Raw genomic sequence first — 23344 nt, 5'->3', positions numbered from 1 at the left:
CTGTTTTCTTTTTGAGAAATCATTTGGTCATTCAGTAATGTATATCTCTCACTCACTTTTATCTGATCTAATCAATGATGTAACTATTTACTGTATCCTGTAATATTTGTCCCTTGTATTGTAGTGTATCCTACCTCAAGTATAGAGAGAAGGAAAGCAAATTTAATAGATTAAGGCCAGAAGGCACCATTATGATAGTCTAGTCTGATCTTGATGTTACTCTATTTACTTGAAACTCAGTTTCTAAAGTACCTCAATAAAAGCCTGATCCTGTAAAGAGCAGACTGCTCCCTGATGGAGCATCTTTCACTCCCACTGGAGGCAGGATCAAGACCTAACCACCTGTCTAGGGGCACACATTAAGAGACTTAAATTACAATTTAATCACTATTTCCAATATTCAATTTATGTGACTAGAATGTTTAACTAAACTAAAAAGGAGAAGGGTATGGAAGTCATATCTTGAAACAGAGTGAAACATATTAGGTATTATACATGACACCTTAAAGCCTCTGGGTTTATATGAGTAATTAGACTTCTCCTACTTTCTGTTATATAGGTTAAATTTGATTTTTTTTACAATAACTTCTAGTTGAATTTTCAATTTCAACTCAAAGAAAATCTTTGGCTAGATACTAGCCAAGGAATTTCCTTGAGTTGAGATCAGGAAGATGATGAGGAAGCCCTGATTTTAAATGTTACCAAGGTGTTTGATCCTTTTGGCTATATTTGAATATATTCTTGGTTTAATGAGAAAGATTAGATGTATTTTGCTTTTTTATTAACATCATGGAGTTAACATTATCTTCCTTCTCAGCTCTTTAGATGGTTATATACTGAGAAATTCTAAATATTTTATTCTAAACTCTTTCATCGTTAATCTTTACTTATGTCATATTAGCCATTATTTGCATTATAAAGTCTTAAGTTAAGATTTACAAACATTTCAAAAGGTGTTTAATTTGAACACTGCGTCATATACATTTGAATATGTTTATATTTTAGAAGTGTTTATGAAGAAAATGATTTGAATCTAGTACCAGTGATTTGATTTGATTTTTTTTTTAACCTGGTTGTACAGCGTTGGTTTAGTAACTAAACCCTTGACAAGAGCTCTGAAGGGACAAAAAACCTTAACTAAAAAAAAATGCAGTTTTCTTAAGTGTGTGTGTGTGTGTGTGTTTGTGGGGTTTTTTTTTTGGTTTTTTTTCTGTAACATTAACATGCTCTATAGGGAGATATGGGGTGTTCTTAACCAAGCATTTCCTACATCCCAGAAAGTATGGGGAGTAGAAGTTTCTGTTGTGCAGCCAGTTATAACTCCACTTTGACTTCATACTGCTGATCCAATGAGGATTAATGTAAGTCACTTACTAGTCAGATTTTCAAAAGCATAAGTGTAGGCTCCTATTGTTGAAAATTTTGTTGTCAATATATGCAAATTTACAATAACTTTAATTCATTGGCATTCTAATATTTCATTGTAAAACTGAATCTGCTTGTTTTGAAATGACAGATTTCATGCTATTAAGAAGGTTTTTAACAAAAACACAATTTTCAGCATCAGTGGCTAAAACACTTACGCAAATGTTTTACACTTATTGCATTAATAGATCTATTGAAATACCTGCTTCATTGGCTACAGGATCAGGATTTTTAATATTTTATTTGCCTAAAGCAGTTTTATAAAGTTCAAATAAGATTCCAGATAAGTAATAGCATTTTAAAAACAGCCTTTATAGTTAATCTTAAATTTTAATCTAAATTTGCAATAACACAGTTCTTCAAATTAGTGTTTAAAAAACTGATTTAAATAATTGGCTTTGTATAAAACGATTTACATCAGTGATTTAAATCTCTCTACCCTAACCTGTTGGAGAAAATAAATGGGATTCTATGGGAGACACGTAACCCTCCTGCCAACAATCAAAAAGTTTTAAGTGTCTAGATCCCCCTTCCACATCTATCGTCGGAGTAGTTGGGTGGATAAATACCAAAACTCAGAAAAAAGCAAAATAAGGAACAATTTATTCAGGGGCAAATAACAAATGAAGGGTCAATTGGGGATTTAACAAGGTGGAGTTAACTCCAGATTCTTTCCCAACTTAAACCTAAACTACCCAGGCCCAAAGTTCATATGAAGTACTCATGGATTTTTTTCACCCTCCTGGGGCGTTGTTCATGACTCCCAGAATGATGAGCCAGGAACTCAGGATCTGGTGATGGACTCAGGAATCACTGCATGTAGGTATGCTGATCTTCTTGTGTGGTCCCAGAGGCTTCTCTTTTTCTCTCGGTGAGTCCTGCGTGTGACAACACCTTGCTGACTCTAGGGTAGACAGCTGCAAGCTGTCTGGCTCGCTACAATTTATAGAGTCCTGTTGTCAGGCAGATCACACTCCTTCCCACCTTTCCTTTCCCGCCTTTTTCCCAGAAAGGGCGGGAACCACTGGGGAAGAAGACCTCCAAGATGGAGTCAAAGTTGTTCTTTCGCCATTTCAAAATGGCGATCAGTTTAAACATTTTTTCTTAATTAACATAATAATTTCCACACAGGGGATTTTACCCATCAAGAATAGGGAACATAACATGAGGGTATCAACCCAACAAACCCTGTGTCTTGAAATCCCTCTAGAATTTATTTTATAATAATTTAAAGTTATCTTTATGAATGTGCCATGCCTTATAGAGCCAGGGATTCACAAATAATTCTAATGCAGAAGAACTATGATGCCAGCAGCACTACCTTTATACAGAAATACATTTGCAGTATTGTGTATGAATGTGCATATATGCATATACCTGAATCTGAGTGTATACAAAACGCATAACACTAATTAGATTAATAAAATTCCTAAACATTTGGAAATCTCTGTAGATATGTAGGGAATAAAGCTCCTTTGTACAGAGGATGATGTTAAACCAGAAGGAGTCAGCTTTCTCAAACCAAGTAAATACTAGGATGACCAATATCCCAAACCCTGTTCAGCAAAATTAATGGTCTGTTGTGGGAGTCACCTTGATCTGCACTAGAACTAAGGCTTTGTCTACACAAATTGTGTTTCTTTCACTGTACCAACTCAGTTAAAGCGATACAACTCCCCTTGTGTGTATGCAGTTATACTGGTATAAAAGTGATTATACTGTATCTTACTCCCATAAATTTAGGGAAACAAGAGAAACAAGTATAGGCATCCTCTGTTAGAGGGGCCTTTGAACTTAAACTAGGAGTGTTCCAGTTGAGAAGATCCTGAGTGCTCCAATCTAGCCTTGGAGATCATAACTTCCATGATACCTTGGGGAAGAGACATTTCGAGTGAATGCAGGGATAGCATGTGGTGAGTTCCATCCTGGTCAGGGGAGCTTTGTGGAGCTCTGACCAAGCTAGGAGCTGCTGCTAGAAAACCAGAAGCTGCTGCTAAGAAACTGCTGAGGCTTTGATAATGCAGGGAGCCACAGAGCCTAGCGATAGGCTTCACTGGAGTCAAGGCAGAGACTGCTGCTGTGCCTAGAAATGACTGAGTTGGCATTCAGTGACAGCAGCATGAGTAACCACTACCTTTGTTTTGTTCTTGGAGGGGAAGGAAGATAGCAAAACATTTTTAATGGGTTTCCCTGTGTCTGAGAAGAGATGAAGTGGTCTTATCGTCTAACCAGGATCCAGAGTTACTGACTTATGGTTAAAGCAACTGCCATCTTCAGTGGGGTTGTGCAGCTTTGAATGACCCCAAGTTAGAATTGCTCTGCCCCTAGTTGCCTGAGCTGGACTGCCTTACTAGACCAACAGAGTGCTATTCCTAGCTTTCAGTCTTCAAGGATGCCCATGCAACCGGGTTTCTAGAACTCTGAAATTAGGAGTGCACCCTTGGGGGTACAGTAAATTAAGTTGGTTAAGTTTTACTTACTACTGTCAGCTGCATTTATTAATTGATTTGTTGAAATGTCCCCTACTGATTTAAAATGGTTGTGACATTTTATTAATCTCTGTTATCAAGTTTTTCTACATTAAGTAAAAGTGTGTTAACCTTAATCTACATTTATATTGGGTGCATATTGTTTATAATTAGTACTTACGAGTTAGACCCATTGCGTAGATCAGCTTAGGTTTATTCCTGGAGGCTCCCAAGGCATGCCTATGAGTGTGCACAGGGCCCAGCCAGGTGACAGCACCACCAAGAATAGTTTCCTTTATAAGTATAAGGACTGCAGCAGAAGGGTTGATAGAGGATTTCCATCTATCCAGCAACACCACTGGGGTACTTAGGATTTCTGTTACTGTCGACAACATGGGGCGCCTGGGCACACGGATGAGTGTTGCCTGCTCCTGAGTAACCCAGAAGGAAAGGGAGGGTTACATAAGCACAACTGCATTCACATTTGGGGTTGTACCATTATAATTATTTCAATAAAAACATCACACCCCTAACAGAAATGGTTATAACAGTACACAAATGTGAACAAACTAGGCCTTGAGCCTAGTTAGGTGTTGTCCCATCAGTAGCCAACATTGCCAGAAGCAGTCTGGGTCCCAAGTTCTGGTATACCCCAGGAACTGGCCATTTAGGATTATCATTTTATAGATGTCATTCTAATCTGCAAATCTACCTAGCAAAGTAGGCCTCTCAGGTGATGAGGAAACTGGAAAAAACAGTGCATGTGTCAACTTTACCTTGAGGGGCTAGTGAGAGACCCTAAATGTTGCAGAATGTGGGGAGTATCCAATTAGTCCTGGTTTTCTGCCTCTCCTGAACTGACCAATAAGATGCTTTGGGGGCAGGGCCAGCCCCAGTTCCATCCCCAGTGCCACCCTGTGTACATTTGTGGATGGAAGAGGATGAGAGCAAGGGCACTTGTTAAGTCTAAATCAATACAAATGTTCTCCCTTGTGCACAAGTTTGTAATGTTATCAATAATTACTCACTATTTAATCAAATTAATAAGAATCTTTTTCAGGTCTATGAGCATTACACTGAAGTATCCATACTTAGAATGTGGTGTTTTCCAAGCTTTTTATATAAGCTATTAAAAACAATTAAGTCAACATACTTGTATACACTACTTGAGCTTTACTATCAGTGCAGTTTTGTGTTCTAGACCTATTGATCTGCAATAATTCATTAGTTCAATTCCATTAAACTATCAATTTTCCCAGATCTGTGTTACTGTTGGCATTGCACTTTCATAAACAAGCCATGAACTGCTAATGGAATGTACAGTAAATTAATCTGAAAGTTATGCAGTTGGAAAGGTTAAATGATAGAAGTTAATGGATCTCCATCCCCCTCCCCGAGAGGAATTAGGGTATTGTTGAAAGAAGAGAGAGGATTACTTCTAAGGCTCCCTGCCTTTATTTCAGCAGCAGTAGCCTAGCTTTTGGCCTCCTACTCTTAAAGGTGAGCTGTCAAAAAGCTTGTGCATTCTATGCTGTATAAAATAGTTTGTCTTTAAAGAAAATATTATTTTCTTTTCTGTTGGATATGTGTAAGATGAAAAATTAAAAGACTTCCTGTACACAATCTTCCTACAACATAAAGAAGTTGCAAAGGGCACAAGCAAAACATTTTTCCTGCTGTAATTCATCTTTAAAACCTTTTTATTCCCCACTGGTGCCTGTCTGGTACTCTGTCAAATAAGTGCTCTTGCTTGCTAACAGGTGGAGGAGTGGGACACCAATCAAAGCAACACTCTTTTGCTGTGTTCACTGCAAGGACCCTATGGTCTTGTAGCCCTCTTTCTCCCTTCATAACCAAATCATTTGGATTTTCTTAGACTGAGTAAGAACTTGAGGATTTGTATCATTGAAGTTAGACCTACTTGGAGGATTTGCAGGATTATTTCCTATTATATAGGAATGTTCTTGTTGAGACTGTTTTTGAATGTCTTAGCAATGGGCCTCTTGCCACTTCTCTCTGGAGACTGTTTCACAGGCTAATGGCTCTTTCTCAGGAGGTTTTCCTTGTACTTGTCCTAAATGTCAACAGAGAACTTCTAGCTACTGTTCTAAATGACTGTCCTTTCTCATTGGTGCTAACCCACCTAAACTAATAGACTGTTATGATTTCCTTTATTACTGCTTAGAAATATATACAGTTAAACCTGCCTTGCAAAGATGAGATGAGGCACCAGATCTTGCCCAAAGTTTTCATCATCTAAATGTAGTCCTAACTGAAGACAGAAAGGGACTCATTAGGACTGCTGGGAAACACATTTCACTGGACCACACGTAGTTCCTGGCACCAGTCTTGCTCCTCAAAGAAAGGGAAAGTTTGAGAAGCCTAAGAAATGCTGCTTGTCTTCACTCTTTTCCTGAGAACTGAGCACAAAGCCTTTTCATGTTACAGGGGCAAGTGACACTTGTTCAGCCTCTGATTTGGCACCAAAGAATGTCATGGCTACTTTGGTCCCTGCTTCCAGTATTGATTCCTCCTTTCTCTTTTCATCTATACACTAAGGGTGCTTCATCTGGTACAGCCTACAGGATCTAAATTTTCAGTATTGATATCACCTGAAACATCAGTACCAGTGTTAGAGGAAATTTGCTTTTTCTCCTTCTCCTGACAACACTTCTCCACACTCCCCAAATTCAGTTTGGGATCTTCATCTCCTCACTCACCAAGATCAGGAGATGGTTTTCATTATTGTCCAGAAGAAAGGAAATTTCTTAGCCAACAGGAGGCAAAAGAAAGCATTCATTGACACTACCTATCAAGACACATTCTTCAAAACCCTCTGAAGCTTATGTTAATTCTGTTAAGGGGGGAAAATCACTAAAATAGAGGTTAATACTTGTTCCATTATTGTAATAGGGATAGAAGTTGGATTTATAAAGGAATAATTGCAAGCATCATCCTTTTCCTTTCTAAAGATTGGAGAAAATCAAATACAGTACTTACCTTGCTGCATTTCTCCAGGTGGTAATGACTTTTTCATAATTGCCATCAATGGTATAGTTAGTTTCCTAATTCCCCTAATATCTTTGGCTACATATGATTGAGAACAGCTGAGCTGCACATGATCACATTTGTCAAATAGTCCCTTATCTGCTATTTAACAGCTTTTTGTAAGGTTTTTCTTGCTTTCTAATTGTCCAAAATGTTACTTTTTAATTGATGAACATTGCTTTTAAGAGCTCAATGCCTCACTGATTTTTTTAATCATTCTCATGGATTGATGGAGCTGCCTTCTCTAACTTGTTTTATTAATAGGGCTGCTATGTTATTTTTGGTGTTTTCCCCAGTTTGTATTTAGAAGGCTTCTTTCACAAAAAGCTTTGACTGTGTTCTCTGTCTGCGTCCTTTTACAGGATAGATTATTGTACCCTAGATCTTGCAGCAGCCCCTTATGAAACCAGGCTGGATGCTGCTTATTCTTTTTATTCTCTGAGGAATTGTTTTTATGCCCCCCCGATTCCCTAGCCCTCTTCAATAATTGCTGGTTCTAACACTTGCCTCTCATTAGACCTTAGTCGTCCTTTTTTTCTTCCTTCAAAACTTTTTTTTCTGAAATATACCACCATTGTACTGCTATATTATCTGAATGTATTCCTTTCTATGGTGAATTCAAGTCTCTTATGATCACTGTGTTCCTAGCTTCCCTATAATTATCACTTTTATTTGTAAGAAGTAGATCTGGCACTGTCTTGCCCAAAATGAATTTCTGTTTTTTTGAAATTAGAGCTGTTAAATAACTTTGGAAACTTTGGATGTTTGCACATATCTGTTACACTGCAAATATCCGCGTAGTGAAAATCCTTTGTTGGTGCAATAGTGTGTCCTTTAGTTCCTTGTGAGTTGTTCCATGAATTTCAGATTTCCTTTCCAAATCTAGTGGTCTTTAGCTGACGCTCACTTTGGTTTCTTCTTTTTTTGTTGCTTTTTCCAATCCAAAGAAATTGACTGCTTGCAAATTGATCACAATTACCATTGTAAAGAAACAGCTGTTCAACTTTAAACTACAAGTGCAGCTAAGGTGCTGTTCCAGAATGGTGATTGGGCAATAGAAAACTTAAAATATATAGGCAGATCATCGGCATCATACTTGTCTCCTCTACATGTATTTCACGCTTCTGTGGAATTGTTTCATTTTTATTGTGATACACTGAAAGGCAGTACACACTCCTATATTCTTTAGTTTACAGATCTGGCAAAGTTCTTCTCTATAGGTTGCTTTACTCTTTCTAATCACTCTCTTTTAGTTCTTCTCATAGTCAATAATTGGGCTGCTAACATTTCTTAGATATTTCTTAGTGTTACACTTCCTTCCACAAGGAAGACTAGAATAAAAGCAAAGCTAAATGATTCTGTACATCTTTCCTCTTCCCACATTTTCTCTTCTTCCTTGATAATACTTTCTTCCATTTTCCTTTATCTTCAAACTTTAACATGTTGAGAACATGTCTGCCCTTTCCTCTGCTGGATAGAGCTCTGTGCGCTAAGGTTGCTAAACCACATATTACAAACACATAACAACTGCATAATTGATGGTCTGACTGATAGATGTATGACATTTATAGTTCTTGGGTCATATAGAATCATAGAGTTGGAAGGGACCTCAGGAGGTCATCTAGTCCAACCCCCTGCTCAAAGCAGGGCTAACCTCAGCTAAATAATCCCAGCGAGGGTTTTGTCAAGCCACAGCTTAAAAACCTCCAAAGATGGAGATTCCACCACCTCCCTAGGTAACCCATTCCAGTGCTTCACCACCCTCCTAGTGAAAATATTTTTCCCAATGTCCAACCTAGATCTCCCACACTGCAATTTGAGACCCTTGCTCCTTGTTCTGTCATCTGCCACCACTGAAAACAGCCTAGCTCCATCCTCCCTGGAACCCCCTTTCAGGTAGTTAAAGGCTGCTATCAAATCCCCCCTCATTCTTCTCTTTTGCAGACTAAACAAGCCTCGTTCCCTCAGCCTCTCCTCATAAGTCTTGTGCTCCAGCCCCCTAATCATTTTTGTTGCCCTCCGCTGGACTCTCTCCAACTTGTCCACATCCTTTTTGTAGTGGGGGGCCCAAAATTGACACAATACTCCAAATGCGGCCTCACCAATGCTGAATAGAAGGGAATAATCACTTCCCATGATCTGCTGGCAATGCTCCTACTAATGCAGCCCAATATGCTATTAGCCTTCTTGGCAACCAGGGCATACTGCTAACTCATATCCAGCTTCTTATCCACTGTAACTCCCAGTCCTTTTCTGCAGAACTGCTGCCTAGCTCATCGGTCCCCAGTCTGTAGCTGTGTATGGGATTCTCCCTTCCTAAGTGCAGGACTCTGCACTTGTCCTTGTTGAACCTCATCAGATTTCTTTTAGCCCAATCCTCCAGTGTGTTTAGGTCCTTCTGCATCCTTCCAGGGTATCTACCACTCCCTCTAGCTTAGTGTCATCTGCAAACTTGCTGATTGCATCCCATCCTCTAGATCATTAATGAAGATGTTGAACAAAACCGGCCCCAGCACTGACCCCTGGGGCACTCCACTTGTGACCGCTGCCAGCTAGACATGGAGCCATTTATCACTACCCATTGAGCCCTATGCTCTAGCCAGTTCTCTATCCATTTTATAGTCCATTCATCCAACCTATACTTCTTTAACTTGCTGATAAGAATACTGTGAGAGACCGTATTAAAAGCTTTGCTATAGTCAAGGTATAGCCAAGTTTAACAAATACGTAGTGGCTAAAAAATTACTTTAGGAAGAAGCTTTGCACATAAATGATTTCCCCCATTATGAATTCTTTCACAACCATATTCTAACTGGTTTTTGAATATATCTTTGAGTTTTTAGCAGGAAGTAACTTATTTCTCAGTGTTTATCCCAAAGTTTTCGTACTTAAGACCAGTAAAGATTAAAACCGTTATAGACAGGTGACTCTTCTAGTAGGCACTCCTTCTTTTTAGTATTATGAAGAAGAGAGCTTTAAAACTGGAGTTGAAAACTAACTACCCAGAATTCACATTGGTATAATTTCAAAACATTAAAACATTTACAAAAACAATAGTAAAGAGATTTCAAACATGTTAAAATGTTAGGAACAAAATCACTGCAAAGATGCCTCACTAGTTCCAACATTTGATTTTTAAAGTTTCCACTATTGGCTTCTCACCCTTCAGTTTTGCACACTTTTTGTTTCCCTAGCTCTCAGTAATTATAAACAGATCAATTTAATGTGCGTTTAAAAAACTATAGGTTTAAAATGAAAAAATGTAAGCTTTTGCAGCTGCTGTATTGTACTCCCTAACTTTACAGCAACCTTCTACTCTAGCCATGTCCTCTACCTATCTTTTGGTTGAGTTTTTGTGGTTGGTAGGGCTGCATGAAACATATTTTTTTCTCCCAAAAACACTGTGTTGAAATTTTTCTAGGTTTTTATAATGGGAACAATCAACCGTATTGGAGAGACTAAAAATGATCAATTGAAATACACAGCATTCAGCACCTGTAGGAGTATTCAAGACAAAAAAAACTCTTTGCCTTACTGATACCACATCTTCTCAAATATTTACTTGGAAAACCCTTGGTAGGGAGATGACGATAGTAACCTTTTTGAACTACTTTCAATGGTTGTTTGCTAATGAGGCATTTTCACTGATCGAAGATGGGAGAGGCATTAAAATAGACAAATGTTTTATTCCATGTCCTGAAAAACTGTTAGAGTTTCTTTTTTAAAAATTGCTTTAAAAATTATAGTATCCTATCATTTTAGTAGAAGTAATTTAGAGTATTTATTACATTTAGTCCATTAAGTTTGTCAAAATGAATGGAATTCTATACAATTTATAATGCCTAAAACCAAACACATCCACTTTACCACCAAATCAATATTTTGGCATCCATAAAAGGCCAGGCTGTATCACACATGTAGCACATGTATTAGGCTTGGGTTCAAGAACATGTTTTATCAATATGAGTCCATATATAGTGTTCTACTTGTTGAATTGCCATGGTTTCTTTCAACCTTTTTGATACCAGGGACCAGCTTGCTGTCTTCTTAAATTGAGTCAGGGAGATCTCAGGGACCGGTGCTGGTCCACAGACCAGTCATTGAGAAACACTGGATAATCCATTTAAAAAGACCCAGTGTAACACAGATTAGTGCAGTGAAGCCGTGGGATAGAAGTATTTGTATGCTGTAATGCTGAGCCAGTAGGTAGCAAAAAGAAAACATTCTGTCAGGGTTTGTATACACAGTGCATTAATCTGCACTAGAGGAGTGTAAATTCCAGTGTATGCTAGTATGTTGTGCATGAACTGGCCCCTGTGGACACTGCTTGTGGACACTAAAAATTCCTTAATGTATGTTAATGTACTGCTGTTGGGACTACATTAACATACACTAGGGAGCTTCTGGTGCACGCTAGCAGGGTCCAGATGGGCCCTTCACTGCTCACTAATATGTACTGGAAATTACACCCCTCTAGTGTGGACTAATCCACAGTGTAGACAAGCCCCTCAGGTTTGCTTCACCTCCTTCTCTCTCCCCCTGTTTTTGTTAGTGACTTTATTTATAGATCTTAAATATAGATGAAAGACTACTATATGTAGTGACAATTGCATCAGGAAAACACCCCTCACTCTGAAAACTTAAAAGCAAGCAAATAAGTTAAAGGAAAAGAATTCTGAATTCCTTTCCACCTTTATTTAGTCTACAACTCTTTCAATAACATGCTGCATCTCTCCAAAAGCCTTTCACTTCATCTCCAGGGGAAAAAGTAAATATGTGTCTCAGCTGCATTACACTTGCATTCCAATGCAAAACTTTATAACAGTAACCTCCTAGGTTTACCACCAGCAGATCAGCACTTCTGATTGTCCCATAATTCATGCTAAGTTATTTTGCCTTAGTGCTGTGAGATGGTTGTGAAGGTTTTGTGTTGGAGTGTAAATTTTTAATTTCTTTTTCCCACCACAGAACTGAACGGTGGTGTTCTTGTGGCAGATATATTGCCAAATTGGCAGGTTTGGCTTGGTTTACAAATTTTTTTGTTGTGGCTTAAGATTTTAGTCATAACATTTTAAAATGTTCTGTAGGCAAATGTTGTGCATAGCTGGTGTTCTCTGATTTGGCACATGTATGTGGATAAAGGACATCACAGAGGATTTTGCATTTCCTACAGATGGAGTACAAATGAGACAATCCAGTATAAACATTTTCTAAAGGGGCAGTTTTTGAATTTACTCTATCAATCCACTTCTCATAAAACCACCATTTAAAAAAAAAGAAAAGAAAAGAAAAATAGTACTCAGTTTATAGTCTGTTTTTGTTTTTTGCTATTTCAATTATTTTTTTTTACAAAATAAAGTTCCTGTTAAACTGAAATTAGTAATGTAGCCTTAACTATGGTGGAATAGTAGCACCACCATAATTAACAAATTTTAAATATTGGAATGCTACTTGAAATTTTCTGACAGATGCAAACTTTGTAATAGCTGAAATAAATTTCAACTGAAATTGTCCCTTTTCCTTAAGGACCGAATGCTGTATTTTTATGATAATTTGGCACCTTTTCAACATGCTTTTATCTGCCTTGAAAAATAGCAAGATCTCCTCTTAGCTCTCATTCTTCAGGTGGGTATTTGTCCACAGCTGGCTTGTATATTAACATGTTCACTTACATATTGATATAGGTATTGCTGAAGTGCCTCTGTTGTGCTGGTGGAGGAGAAATAATGTATGTCTCTTTCATTTTCATTGAATTGTCAAGTATTAGCCCGTGTGATAAGAAATTTTAAGAGGAGTCACTGATGGACAACTAAAGATATATCTGTACTGCTATTAAGATTCTGACATAAGTAATTTTGCCACAAAAGTGTGTGTGCCAGTTACTAAGACTTTTTCCCAAAAGACCACCCGAGTTCCCCTGTAATACAAGTTTTCTCATATCCCCCTGTTGGGCACTACGGAGCCTTTCCCTTCTCAGGCAATAGTGCTTTTTTGCTGGTTCCTCCTGCTACCTGCATGATTGGATATATCCAGTTCCTGAGTCTTTGGTAAGTATTTAAACAATAGCTTTTATTATAGAAATGAAATCATACACACTGGAGCTCTGTTGATCAGGCAGAGTCACAGTGGGGCAATGGGGTAGTGGGGCGATAACTCCTTAATTCCTTGCCAGATAATGCCAAAGAAGGGGTAACAGTATGCAATGTGTGTGTGTGCGTGCGCACGCACGTATAGGTACACAGTAGAACCCCGTTTACCCAGTCTAATTAGGACCAGGGCCAGATCAGATAATCAAAACTCCGGATAAACTGGATAATACAATGCTGCAGTGCCCTCTGCTGGCCACAGGAGAGATCGCCTGCTTTTAGTTCTGGAGTACTGGCTGTTCAGTAAGGTTAAGGATAAACGACTTCTAAACAATCGATTAACAATCGACTAATCAATGCAGAATACGAGGGAGTTGTTGATAGGTAAACAAATTAACAAATCAGGAACTGTTACAGGATAAACTAGAAACTGTTGCCCGGCAGAGTCAGACTAGTACCCTTCATATGAATCATAACCTTAATAGGACTTTGAGATCCACACTCCTCAGATCAGGAGTACCTTCTGCACATGTGCAAATCCACAAAGATCACACAGCGGACACTGTGATTGACTGTCCCTATGCTGCACTCACCCTACTGGCCCTATACTGTTAGCGCAGCCTACATCCCCAACCATCATAAGATTCAAAACTCCTACATCTCTTCTTCCAAATGTCCAGGTTTCTCTCTTGCTGGTCCCCTTTTGTTTGCTTCTCCTTCCCTCTGTGAAAACCAAGTTGAATTCATCCACCCTTAATCCTTCTTGTCTCTACTCCCTTCTCAAACATCTCCCTCGTGTTTGTTCCTGCAAGGTGCTCCTCATTCATTGCCTCATTCAGTAGTTCTCTGCACCAAAGATCCCTCTGAAATTTGCACCTTCTGCCCACCACAGTTCTCACTCTTATCTCAACTATGCTGACATTGTCCTACACATCAAATGTACTGCATTCTCCTTCTTTGCTCTGCATTACTCAGCTGTTCCTCCTATCTAACTAGTTCCCCTCTTTTCACCTTTCTGCCTCTAGTTCACTGTGCCTGTCATCTCTTTCCAAAGATCACCTCATAGTCCTGTTTCCTCTCCTTGTTCCTGTCTGCATCCCCTGTCTCCTTGTATCTGTGCCCTCAAATGTAGAAGTAGCAACAGTTGGTGCTGTCTGCTCCCCCATGGACTCAGTTCCTTGCCTGCTGGCTGCACTGCTTGCAGACTGCACTCCCAGCTGTCTGTGGAGGAGAGTAGGGGCTTAGTTGAGCAATTAATCTAGCAGAGATGGCTGAAACATGGGATTTCCAGTTTGTGGGAAGTGTCAAGGTTTTGAAATCTGTTTCATTCTGAATTGGAACAAATTTAGATTTTTTTAAAATTTCCCATGAACTAGAAGTTCCAGATTAATTCAGTTTTAGAAATACTGAGACATGACCCTTCTGAAACTAAATCTGCTCCCCAGACTCTGATAGTTTTTTCAATTTCACTGATGTTAAGAGATTGAGTAAGGGCTCTCAGGACTTCCAAGTTCCTTGCTCTGGGGCTAGGAGGTGAGCCCCAATTAGAGCTGGGGCTCCCAGCTACATGGTAAGGAGCCTGGAAGCCCTGATTTAGAGGGGCTGTCCTAGAAGTGTGGGCCTTGGAAGGCTCTGTTCTCTGGCAGGCTGAGCTGCAGTGGGAGGCAGGCACTTGGAGCACTCTCCCTCAGCAGCCCTGCAAGAAAGCTATTGTCAATTTCACTTAGGTCAAAGTGAAATTGACAAGAGCCTTCCAGATGGGCAGCTAGGGAGCCCTCACTTCCATTTTCGCTATTTAAAAAATAGAAAAAAAATCCTAGCAAAACTGAAATTTTCCTGCAGAAAGTTTTGTCCTTGAAGAAAGGATATCTTTCCCTGGAAAAATTATTCAGACGAACATTTTTCGACCTGCTGTATGGATGAGTCTTATGGCAGCCTTGTCTGACCAGCTCAAGTTTACAGCAGACTGGCTGGCAGGAGACTGCAGTGTAGTTTTCTTTCAGCTGAGCTGATCAGCTGTTTGGCATGGGCAGGGAGAGTCTGCTGAGCTTGCTACATCAATCTGTATCAGACTCTGCTTTGCTCTGCACATTGCTCCCTCCCTTCTAACAAGGGCCTAAAAACTGGAGAGGAAAAAATCACTCTCTTCTTCCAGTTCCAAAACTGAAAAGTGTATGTGACGGAGGAGGGGCAGATGTCCTACTCCCCTCCTAATCATGCCTATGCTTCCAACTGTTCCCTAGCTCTGCTGCTCAGCTTGCTTTCACAATTATATTTTCCCATCGAAATCCCTAGCCAACCTTTTATCTTTGGTGTCAGGCTGGGTAGCAGGTCAGGAAGGCTGCATAAAAGAATCAGTTTCAGGTTATCTCCTGAGCACTTGCCTGAAGCTCATGTTTTTCTGGAGCCTCTGAGAGGGCAGTTGAGATTGCATCAGAGTTTTTGCACTCTGGCAGAAAGTTTTCTTCCCAGCTTCCCTTCCCCCGACAGAATGATTCATTGGCTGTGACTGATCAAAAGTACTGAAAGTCAGTTTTGCAGGCTGCAGCCCACAGCAGGAATGAGGCAGGAAACCCTTCCACAACAGTCTAGGAAAGGAGTAAAATCCTGGCTTAACCTTCCTAGCATATAACCCATCGGCCCTCCATGTTTCACTAGAGAAGGTAGTGCTGCTGCACTGGAGACAGGGATGCTTGAGTTGGGATGAGGAAGTAGAGAGCAGGGAGGGCTGGGAAAACTTGTAGAGGAAGTGTTGGGGAGTCTGAGAGGGAAGGGAAACAGGCAACTAATAGATTTAATAGCAGCAGTGTTATGCAAATGAGCAAAGCATATTTATCAAATGTGTATACATTTGTGTAAAATCTAGTTCATTTGTGTAAAATCTAGTTATACATATAGCCTTAGCAGATATGCTTTTATCAGGCAGTTTGAACTGGCAGCTGTATTGCCAACCCCACACATTCAAAAATCATGTCAGCCCCCAAAAAATCATAAGGCTTGATCCAGAAGGTTTTTTTTTAAATTGTGAGATTTATTTATTTGCCTTTTGGTTTTGAACTGTTAGTGTCACTTTCAAGCTTTTATCTGGAATCATGAGGCTGTAAACCTTTTTAAATGAAAGGTGAGACTTCTTAATCATCTAACTTGAGGAGCTGGGACTTCGAGAAAAATACTAAATATTGTAAGTCGGCAACACAGGAGTAAAAAGAAACCTTGCCATTTTCTGTTTCTTCTAGTGGCTGTTTTTGAATGGATTTCTGAAAAATTACATTTATCATTTTAATGATAATAATTGATATGATGATAAAAATAATAATTGAAATGCAAACTAGAATCCTTATTCATAATATGGTTCACCCCATTCATCCCACCAAAGGAAACTGTTAAATACATTTATGTTAACATGGTTTAACACATTAACATCATTGCACGGCTAATGTAAACTGTTCCTTGGAGTCCACCCCAATAAGTCTTGTGGAAGGAGGGGAAAAATGGCTCTGTTGGAGGAGAGAGGGTGGTCCTGTCCTAAATAACAATAGCAAGACCTGTGGAATTTCCATAGCAAAATTGCGAAACAGGCACCTGCTGGATGAACACAGGGACTGGATATGTATCATTAGGTCTGTTTTTCACATTGATCTAGAGGTAGTTTCTGAAAACTGTGGAAAGGGAAACTGATTATCTTTTGAGATATGATCTGTTTAGTAATTGCTCTGAAAAGTATACATTTTTTTCTTTGTAAGTACAAATTGCTCCTTTTGACTCCCTCTTCTTAACTCCCTGTCTTGTGAATGATGGACAAACCTTATATCCACATTCTGTTCTTATATATTTGTTGCCTTATGTATCACCTGCTCTTACTCCTCTGTTATGAGGTCACTTAAATTTGTGATACATTCCCAAACAATGAGTTAAACTTTAGCTTTTATACTGTGTGAAAAGTTCTACATTCTAGTTGTAAAACCTGAAATTGTGCCTATGGACCTAATTGCTGAACTCATTTTAAATAATAAAAATAAACTTAAAATATATTGCTTAGGGGGAGGAAAGATGTACAAAGGCAAGATGAAAAGGTAGGCAGCAGTTAAGGCACTTCTCTTCCTAGCTGTCTCCATCCTGGAGTGAATGTATTCCTGAGAAATCACAGTTCCCTGGTGGGCTGTCCACTGGACCTTCAAACTTCACCTAGCCTTCAGAATAACTGGGCTGGGACAGCTGCTTGTGTTATTATTTGAGATAGCCAGATACCTCACCTGGTCTATCCCTTTGCTTATATTGGGAATGTTACTTTGAAACGTTGGGGGGAGGTGAGCATGTTCCTGCTCAATTTCAGCTGGTGCTCAGGAAAGGCAGCTGAGTATATTGAGTTACTCACATAGTTATCATATGTCTTTATTAGCTTTTATAGTCTGTCTATGCTAACTGAGCTTCCTGGTAGCTAGCTGCCAAAACAATGGACTCTGATCTATTACCGCTGTTTGATTTAGACTGGATAAAATGTTGAACAGCAACTGAGTCACTTAAGGTACCAAAGTGACTCAGTTGTTTTTCAACATTTTATCCCATATAAATCAAACAGCAGTAATAGATCAGGCCACAGTTATTCAGTTGGATTTAGGTTCCTAAGTGACTTAAGTGGCATAGATGCTTTAAATAACTTTACCTTGTGGCTTTTTGTTAAACTATGCAAGGTGAATATACAGCCAGCATTTTTGGACTGTACTGCTGCTTATGTTAAGGATCTCTAGAAGTTAATAAAATCAGAGATGCTGGAGAATGGGTTTTCTTTCACCCTTGATATCCTGGTAAGAGCCTAAAATTAATATTTAAAATGGGGGAGGGGGAGAGATGGTGCCTAATGTACTGTCTGGATAAACCATCTCCCCATGAATCCCTAATGTGTTTATTATTTTTCCAATAATTTCCAAATTTTGATAGCTGGCAGTGTAGTTTATAAACTGTCATTAAGAATTCCTTCTGTGGGATGGACCTGTATTTCTGACTTGTGGAGATTCCGTTTATTACTGATATACAGGTCCCTGCCAAATTCACGGTCCATTTTCATAAATTTCACAATCATAGTATTTTAAAAATCTTGAATTTCATGATTTCAGATATTTAAATCATAAATTTCATGGTGTTATAACAAAGCATGAATAAGTATTTTAAAATGGCAAAATATAAACATGTAAAGCCCTTAAGACTCAGCATTCTGAAACTGGGGGTCCTGACCCTAAAAGGGGGTTGCAAGGCTATTGTAGAGAGGTTGCAGTATTGCCACCCTTACTTCTGTGCTGCCTTCAGAGCTGGGTGGCCGGAGAGCAGCGGCTGCTGGCTGGGTACCTAGCTCTGAAGACAGTGCTGCTGTCAGCAGCAGCACAGAAGTAAGGGTGGCAATACCATACTATATCACTCTTACTGCTGCTGATGGCAGTGCTACCTTCAGAGCTAGGTGGACAGAGAGCGGCGGCTGCTGGCTGGGTGCTCAGCTCTGAAGACAGTGCAAAAGTAAGAGTAGCAATACTGCAACCCCCTACAATAGCCTTATAATCCCCTTTTGGGTCAGGACCCCCAGTTTGAGAAATGCTGTGCACTTTTGTATGTTTTTACCCTATAGAATAGGGTGAAAGTACACAGAGACAGATTTCATGGTCTGTGATGCAGTTTTCACAGCTGTGAATTTGGTATGGTCCTACTAATACGTGTGTCAGTAAGCAAAAACAAAACTGGTTTTTGGTGGAGTGAAAGGATATTTCCATGATTCTTGACCATCTAAGACAACAGGATTTCCTAATACAGATTTATAGTATGCTTCTTGAAACTTGAAATGGTAATTGTTACTCTCTGGTTGTGGTGCTTCAGTTGATGATGCTTTGATTTTGAACTGCTTCTCATTTTAACACTTGAAGAAAATATATTGTTTTAGCATTTATATCAGTTGACAAATGCTGTCCATTGTTGTTCACTGGATAGTAAGAAAATGGCCCTATTTTGCTTGGTAATTCTTGTCTCAGAGAGCTATTACAGGTTTTCATCCTCATTGAATGACTTCCATTTCCGTGTAATGAAACAACATTGAAAACAAAGTCAGCTGTAAGAGGATTTATCTTGTAATCAAGGACTCCCTAAAACTCTGACAACTGTAAAAGTTTGTTTAGCTTTTTTATCTATAAAAGCTCTCAGATCATTCAGATAACTAGATTTCCCATTGCTTTGTTTGTACTATGAGACACTATCAATGGGAAGGACCTTAGCAGAGTGAGCATTACTTTAATGCCACACGTACTATTTCCTTGTTCTTACTGGCAATTCTAGATCCATTATGTACAGGTTATGTCACCTTTCATCTATGTCTTCCAGAAAAGCCCTGCAAAAGCCTTTTATAATTCAATGATCATTTGACTGTTCCTAAAAATGTTGTTTAAAAATCCAAAAACTGAGACAAATTACCTGACAGCAGAGAAAAGGAGCATTTCTGCTAATCTCAATTATTTTTCAGAACCTGTGTGAGAGCTACCAACAGAGGAACTGTATAAAGTGAAGTCTCAAGACAATGAGTATAGATATTAGCTCATATTCACTGGAAAAATATGATTTGGGTTGGACTGCATGTACAGTACTTCTTATAAAGTAATCACTTACATAGTGCTGAAAGTGTATATATTTATTATATGTGTGTGGTCTGAAGTACATAAAATCTCAAGGCAAAAGTGAAAGCAAACAGCACAAGACCAAACATAGACAAAGTGGGGTGGACAAATTACTGATTGAACACTTCATGGAGTAGATGCATTTCCAAAAGTAGTTCAGTTGAAATAAGGGGAAGTAGGCATATATTTCACTTAGGTAAAAGTGAAATGGACAGCAGCTAGGGGAGCCCTCATTTCCAATTTCACTATTAACAACAGAAAACTTTCAGCAAAACTGAAATGTTCCTGAAGAAAGTTTTGGCCTTGAGGAAAGGGCATTTTTCCCTGGAAAAATTCAGACAAATTTTTTTTTTGACCAGCTGTATGGATAAGTCTTATTGCAGCCTTGCTTGACCAGCTCAGGTTTAGAGCAGACTGGCAAGCAGAAGACTGCAGTGTAGTTTTCTTTCAGCTGAGCTGATCAGCTGTTTGGCCATGGGCAGGGAGAGAGTCTGCTGAGCTTGCTACATCAATCTGTATCAGACTCTGCTTTGCTCTGCACATTGCTCCCTCCCTTCTAACAAGGGCCTAAAAACTGGAGAGGGAAAAATCACTTTTTTCTTCCAGTTCCAAAACTGAAAAGTGTATGTGGTGGGGGGAGACTTAATAGGGAGACTTTCAGGTCTATGATAGGAAAGCAGGTACCGAGTAGAGAACAAGCAAAGAAGACAACCTAGAAGCTTGAGCAAAAGACAGATGAGAAAGGGGGTAAAAGGAAATGAGGCAGGAGATATTGGAAAGTATGAAGTTATGGAGAGATTTTGAAGGTAAGGAGATGCTTGAATTAGATATAGGAGTCAAAACAAGGATTCAAACAGCAGAGAGACATGTAATGTGGTCAGAGCAACTGAAGTTTAACTCAGGGAATACACTTGGATGAACTATAGGGGAATGGATAAAAAAATAAGCCAGGCAGTGCAAACAGGACAATATTGTGGTAAGTGAGATAAGATTAGAGAAACAGAGACTGTTTTCCTGGCAGCTAGGAGATGAAAATGAAGAGATGCAATCTGAATATTTCAGAGAGCCAAATCCTGCTATTGTCACTATTGGGCTGGCTATCACAGAGGCAAGAGAGAAGTAATGCTGGTGTCATTGGTGACAAAAAAGGAGAATAGGAAGAAGGTTACGGGAAACATTAGGAGGACAGGTCCTATTTATACCAGTTCAAAAAAAAATCACATAAGTATGTCTATAACAAAGTAGGTAAGGGTTAGATTCTGCCTGCTTGTCCTGTGGGGTGGGAGGAAAGAAATGAGGAAGGACCAGGTGACATTGCAGTCCCTGTACTTCAATAAATGAATGAAACAAATAATAAAGATGCCGCAAATTCAATCTTTATAAAAATAAGTGTCTGAGAGCTCTAGCCTGAGCCCAGAGGCAGCTTAGGTGGGCATTGTGCGTAATTTCCTGTGCAGCTCCACAAGTGAAGCAACTCACCCCTGGGCTGCAATACCTTTTTTACTATGCCAGTGCTGGGCCTGCAACTCATGATCCACTATGTGTGGGTGGCTTTGATGGATAGAAATAGATTAATCTCAAGTTTTCCATCTTATTTTCACTTGTGACCTGAGACCGGATTTTTAACTGGGTCTACAGAGCTGAAAGTTAATTCACTAACTCACTGCAGCACCTTTTAAATGCAGCTGTGAAGTACACAATTTAGCATGGCATTGCTAGCCTTCTGAAATGCTGGTTCAATGTTCATTCATTCACTGTGACCAGGTGTTAATATTCTATGCTCTGAGTAATATACATTGCCAGAGTGAGGAGCAGAACGTTAACCAGGAGAGCAGTCTCTGCTCCACTTCACCATATTGCTAAAATATTCTGGGCCATCACTCAAGTATCAGTTTTACAAAAGCATAAATAGGGATTAGATAGTGGAATATAGGCCTACCCTTCTCCTTCATCTTCTAAAATCAGTGGCGCAAAAGGCGAGAGCTTTTTTTTTTTCTCACCTAAAAAAAGGTCAAATCCCTGAACCCTTGTTATTCCGCAAATCCCCAGTCATAATTTGTCCTAAACATGTTTAGATTGTTTCAAAATATACAACATGTGCTCTGTGATCTGAGAATAATTTTTAGGACAGCTTGAGTAACCTTTTGGCAGCAATAGAATCCACTTAGCTCCCGCCCGCCAATTTATTTGAAGCTGAGTCCAGTTAAGACTGGGAAAGAAATATTTTCATTGCTGTGATTTTTCTCCCCCAGTGCCTCTACTTGCTTTTAACACTACTGTACATCAGGAGTGTGCTTACAGTCCTGATATATAAGCTTCCAGTATATGGAAAACTTCGTTGCTGGATTTCATTTCTGTATATTTTTAACTTAAATGAGTAATTAAGATAATTCTAGGTGCTATTTAAAGATTATTTCATTTGTTCTTTAAGATAAATTGTAAGCTATTTGTTGTTCTGTTATACTAGTATCTTGCATCATGGCCAGGCTATGGGAGACTATGGGTTTTTTAACTCATTCCTGAACCATTTATTATGTATCATTTTGTTCTTTACATTTCATTAAGAGCCTGGATGTTAGTTTCTTTCATATATTGGATGATCTGTATTTTTATTCTCTGAAATTGCAGGAAAAGCCTAGCGATTTCAACCATCAGAAATAATAGGGGAAGATTATCTCACTCCATTACTTTCCTCAGAGATGTGTCTGGACCATGTGGTACTGTTCTGCTTCCATAGAGGAAAAGATAGTACAGGTTGCTTCACATTTTATTCACTAAGCAGATGAGTTATGCAATGAGATCTCTGGTGAATGAATGACCCCCCCCTTGAGGTTATTTGGTTTGTCATATCAATGTAAGGCTTCTCAATGAAAACTACCCATGTGATGTTCTGAATTGCAGAGAGCTATGCAAACAATTGCATTGCAATAAATGGATTATAAAGCCATTGAATCAAAATAATGATTATGGAACACAAACTTTGGGCAGAATTTCTGTAAACTGCATGCTACATGCACCGTCTAATCCTTTCAGTAGCAAAAAAAGGCATTTTTGGCTTGATGAGGTGTCACTATGAAAAGTACTTTCACATAAAAAGGTGTCCTTAGATTCACAGGCTGTGGTAAATCCCACTCAGCTGAAGTTCTGAATCTGCAAATGCTGACAGTTTTTTATTCAACAGTGCATGATAGCAGTGCTTAGAAATATTATGTGTGTGTTCTTAAATGTGTATAAAACAGAAAAAATATTTACCTTCAAGTTAGCATTTTAAGATAAAGCAACCTTTTCTCTGCCATGGCACATGTCTGCTGATACTGGACACTTAGTGATCAGTGTGAATACCAGTGACGCATGGTACGCCCGATTTGCAGATCAATAAGGTTTAATGTGCAAGGTTTTTTATAGATATACTAGTTGAATACAAAACCTAAAATTAACTAGAATGTATCATACTCACTAAGCCTGGAGAGCTAAGCAGTTACTCAGAAGGCTGTATACAGGAATGGCTCTCTTCAGGGGCCCCGCCAGGGAGTCAGTGGACTCTGGTCCAAACGGCAGCACCTCCTGTGGAGTCAGGTGTTAATGGAGCGCACCCCTTTGTCGAAGTATTGACTTTATACCCTTCCATAAACAACTTTCACCTAATTACCTCTCTACTCATTATCAT

General features: G+C 39.1%; 1 protein-coding gene and 1 long non-coding RNA gene across 2 annotated transcripts in view; one reads left to right on the top strand and one right to left on the bottom strand.

Annotated features, from left to right (window-relative positions):
- The window catches only part of HS6ST3 (heparan sulfate 6-O-sulfotransferase 3), a 543188-nt gene that overhangs the window by 4486 nt on the left and 515358 nt on the right, over window positions 1–23344 (top strand). The gene's annotated exons all lie outside the window — the stretch shown is intronic.
- Window positions 2039–23233, bottom strand: LOC137145893 (uncharacterized). Its single transcript, XR_010917784.1, has 3 exons — window positions 23135–23233; window positions 4075–4324; window positions 2039–2303 (listed from the first exon to the last, which is right to left on the bottom strand). It is a non-coding gene; the product is annotated as an uncharacterized lncRNA (long non-coding RNA).

The sequence above is a fragment of the Emydura macquarii genome, unplaced genomic scaffold, assembly GCF_026122565.2.
Source record: "Emydura macquarii macquarii isolate MOO-44397 ecotype Brisbane River unplaced genomic scaffold, CSIRO-AGI_Emac_v2 contig_3671, whole genome shotgun sequence".
NCBI lineage: Eukaryota > Metazoa > Chordata > Testudines > Chelidae > Emydura > Emydura macquarii.
Note: the sequence above shows the minus strand (reverse complement) of the source record. Positions and strands in the feature narration are given on the sequence as shown.